Genomic DNA, 4,144 nt, shown 5'->3' on the forward strand with positions numbered 1-4,144 from the left:
AAATATTTAAAATCTGCTATGGATTATTTTAAAGGTTTTAAACCTGCAGGATGGTTCAGAATGACTTGGCTACAATCAAATTGGTCTCTGAGGAAGGAAAAAATCGTTCAGAGTGAGTTTAAATGTAATTCTCTGGGGCACTGGAGAATAAAGTGATTCTAAATTGCTCTTCAGTGGACTTTCCAGCTTAACGCCAACTCTACACCTGGCCTTTCCTAACCATTAAAACCGTTGACTGTTGTTTGAGGGGAATCATGGAGCATCCTCAATTGTAACAGAAATCATTCTTGCATCTGCTCCATTTTTTTAAGCGAACATAGTTCAGTGACGACTGGTGTCGAGTCCCAACGCTTTTCTTTGTTTATCTTGCCACAGCTGCATCTCCCCTTCAAGTTTTGCCACTGCAACATAGTTAATTTTCAGGACAAAAGTGAAACTATTCATTCCAATCACCTGCTCTTCACCCAAGAAATTACAGTATGTAGAAGACATCTGGGTATGTACATACTTGGGAGCCCACCTTTAAATTGTCCTCTATTTATTCAATGAAGCAGCCTATCTCACAATGTTTTCCAAATAAGGCCTTCTAACAACCTGACTGCAAAACTGCACCGTTACTTAGCAGTCCACAAGATCCTGACAAACATGGACCACTACTTGCATCTTGGAAGTTCCTGCCTAAAGAAAGTATGTTTAATGAAATTCCCCAGTGCCTTCACAGTGTTTGACCACCTGGGGTAAGAAATAAAGATTGACCTCAAATCTGGCTTAAAACTCGTATACCAGTCAGCAGGAATCCTTCAAATCCAGTGGCAGATAACAAATGTCAGCATCTCCAAGGTCCTAGATACGCCCAATCAGTTCCAAATAGCACTTGTGCTTTTCACCAGATTCCTCATATACTCCAAGCTTTGCCAAAGCACATAAATACGAAGGTGATCAGGAAACTATTCAAATAAAGTTCCAAGAGCCTCCATGGAAACACCAAGTTCTGCAAATCCCTGGCCTGGCTCCACAAGTTGAGAAGAATCATTTAGCACAGCATTGGGCATCTCCAGTCTGTTTGCTGTGACATATCCAAGCCTCTTGTAAATGGTGGAAGAGTGATCCAACTATCCATCCATCCACCCATCTGCCCTGCCTGTGGCACAGACTGCACATCCCAGATTCACTTGTATCAGTCACCTCAGAACCCAAAGAATGGAGTGAAAGAACATCATCCTTGCTCAAGACATTGTAAGACACTTCTGTAAATATTAAGCATTGTGGCACATAATTAGTTTGATAGTATAATAATGCCACGACCTGCATGTTCTTGACTCCCAGCATGTTCAACCAGTGTTGACTATTGGGAGAAAAAAAGTATTACAGCTTTAACATCCCAAACTCCACTGTGATGACATTATTTCTGAAAGTTGAAAATGAGAGAACTTGCTCTAATGCCAGGGTATGGGGGATGGTGGAGGCTGGTACAATCGGGACATTCAACAGATTCTTGAGCACATGGATGTTAGAAAAATAGAGGAATGTGGGAAAGAGAAAAATAGATTGTCATAGAGTATAGATTGTCATTGTGGGCCAAAGGGTCTGTCATGTGCTGTAATACCATTCTAACAGCTAATGTTGAAAAATTAACGACATAATATACTTTCAAAGACAGAGATAATAGCAAGTCTGTATTGGTGGTGGTAGTAAAACATGAAAATCTGCAGAAACCATGGTTAGAAGTAAAAACACAAAGCTGAAGAAACCAGTGTCCCTTATATAAAGATAAAAATGCATAATGACATTTTGGGCTTGAGCCCTTCATCAAGGTATGGAAAAATGTTGGCAGGTGTCTGGGTAAAGGGGGAGGTGTGATTGCAAAGGCAGGTGATAGGTGGAGAAGGGAGAGGGGGCGCAGCAGCAGCAAGCAAGGGGAGGAATGGCTAGGTAGAAGGGGAAGGGAGGGTGGAGAGTTGACAGGGGAAAGGAGAGCAGGTTTGCAAAAACTGGAGAAGTTGATGTTAATGCCATTTGACTGGACAGTGCCTAAATGGAAAATCAGGTGGTGTTCCTCCAATTTATGGATTGTCTTGGTGGGATAATACAAGGCCATGGACAGACATGAATATGGGAGTGGGATGCAGAACTGAAATGGTTGGCTACTGGGAGGTCTCTGTCACTGGTGAGGAGAGCGTGAAGGTGCTCAGTGAAGCAATCCTCTAGACTGCATCCAGTCTCTCCAAATTGGAGAAGGCCACAAAGGGAGCAATGGATGCAGTAAATCAATTCTGTGCATACACAAGTGAAGTGTTGCCTCACTTGAAAGGCCTGTTTAGGGCCCCAGGTTGTGGTGAGGGAGGAGGTGTGGGTGAAAGTGTGGCACCTTCTGCAGGTGCTAGGGGGTGGTTGGTGGATAGGGATGAGTGCAAGAGGGAGTCATGGAGGGAGAGGTCCCTACGGAAGGCAAAGAGGGGAAGTTGTAGCTGCTAGTGGGATCCTGTTGCAAGTGCTGCAAATTGCAGAGGATAATGTGTTGGATGTGGAGGCTGGTGGAATGATAGGTGAGGACAAGGGGAGTCCTGTGTTTATTGTGTCAGGGGACAGAAGGTTTCAGGGCAGATGTGCAGGAAATGAAGGAGAAGCAGGTGAGGGCTGAGTTGATGGTGGAGCGGAAGCCACATTTGTGGAAGAATGCAGACATTTCAGAAGATCTGGACTGGAACACCTCATCTTGGGAACAGATGCAGCAGAAATGAAGACATTGAGAAAAGGGAATAGAATGTTTGCAGGGGACAGGGTGTGAGGAAATAAAGTCGAGGTAGTTGTGGGATTTGGAAGGTTTGTAATATGTGGGTGGAAAGCTTGTCTCCTGAAATGGAGACAGAAATCCAGATCAGGAAGTGTGTTGTTAGAAATGGACCAGGTGAGTTTGAGATTGGGGTGGAAGTTGGAAGCGAAGTGAGTAAAGTTGACAAGCTCCTTGCAGCCCTGATGTAGTCCTCGATATACCAGAGGAAGAGTTGTGGGGTCTTGCCTGTGTAGGCTTGCATCATGGATTGCTCCACAAACAGTTAAGTGTAGCTGGGACTCATGTGGATGCCCATGGCTACTTCTTTGATTTGGAGGAAGTAAGATGAGTTGAAGAAGTTCTGCCAGGTAGAGGAGGGTTGTGTAGAAGATGTCTGGTCCAGAAAGAGGCGAAGTGGTTTAAGACTTTATGGAGGATGAAGGTATAAAGGGATTGGACATCCATCATGAATATGAAGCAGTTCAATTTGGGACCTCTGAAGTCACTGAAGAGGTGGCGGGTATGTGAGGTATCATGGATATAGGTGTGGAGGGATTGGACGAGGGGAAAAAATGTAAGTGGAAATTAATTTGGTGGGGCAAGACCAAGCAGAAATAATGGGTCTACCTGGATGTTTGGGTTAATGTATCTTGGGTAAAAGGTAGAAACAAGCAGTGCAAGGATGGGAAACAATGAAGTTAGAGGTCGTGGGAGGGAGGTGACCAGAAGTGATGAGGTTGGACATGGTGTTGGAGACTGTGGCTTGATAAGCTGTGGTGGGGTCCTGTGAAAGGGGTAAGTAGGAGGAGGTGTCTGAGAGCTGTCATCTGGCCTCAACAGACCACAACAGCACCACCTGTATGATGGGGAGGTTGGGGTTGTTGCAGAGAGTGGAGATCAGAGCATTTGGAGGAAGTAAGATCAGAATAAGAGAGGTGAGTGGTGAAGTCAAGATGATTAATGTCTTGACAGCAATTGGAAATAAAAATATCCAGAGCAGGCAGCTGGCCAGGAGAAGGTGACCAAGTGGAGGAAGAAGGGGTCTTGGGTTGGGGGGGATGGTGGTGGTGAAGAGTCACAGAAATATGCCCGGAGACAGAGGCGATGGAAGAAGAGTTTGGCATCATAGTGTGTGGAACTCATTAAGGTATGGATTTGTATTAGGGGAACATTTCATTGATGAGCAAAAGATTGTGGGTGCTTTCTGATGGGTAATTGAATTAACTTTCTCACTCCTGGTACCACTTCAGAGAGATGGGTGTTGTAGAACAAGTTTCAGACTCCTTCCCTCCTACACTTCTTCCCCAATACCATTCTGACAACACATCACTTAAAGGTACAATGTTTTAAAAATCAATACAAGGGCAGGCA

At 44.5% G+C, this 4,144-nt stretch overlaps 1 protein-coding gene across 2 annotated transcripts in view; it reads left to right on the forward strand.

Annotated features, from left to right (window-relative positions):
- The window catches only part of LOC138757841 (zinc finger and BTB domain-containing protein 5), a 34,060-nt gene that overhangs the window by 19,061 nt on the left and 10,855 nt on the right, over positions 1-4,144 (forward strand). The window contains exon 2 of one of the 2 annotated variants that reach the window (XR_011353925.1): positions 35-112. The exons of the other annotated variant lie outside the window; for it this stretch is intronic. The gene's annotated coding sequence lies outside the window, so the exon portion shown is untranslated. The remainder of the gene's footprint in view (positions 1-34; positions 113-4,144) is intronic. 2 annotated transcript variants of the gene reach the window in all.

This window comes from Narcine bancroftii, chromosome 1, assembly GCF_036971445.1.
Source record: "Narcine bancroftii isolate sNarBan1 chromosome 1, sNarBan1.hap1, whole genome shotgun sequence".
Classification (NCBI taxonomy): Eukaryota; Metazoa; Chordata; class Chondrichthyes; order Torpediniformes; family Narcinidae; genus Narcine; species Narcine bancroftii.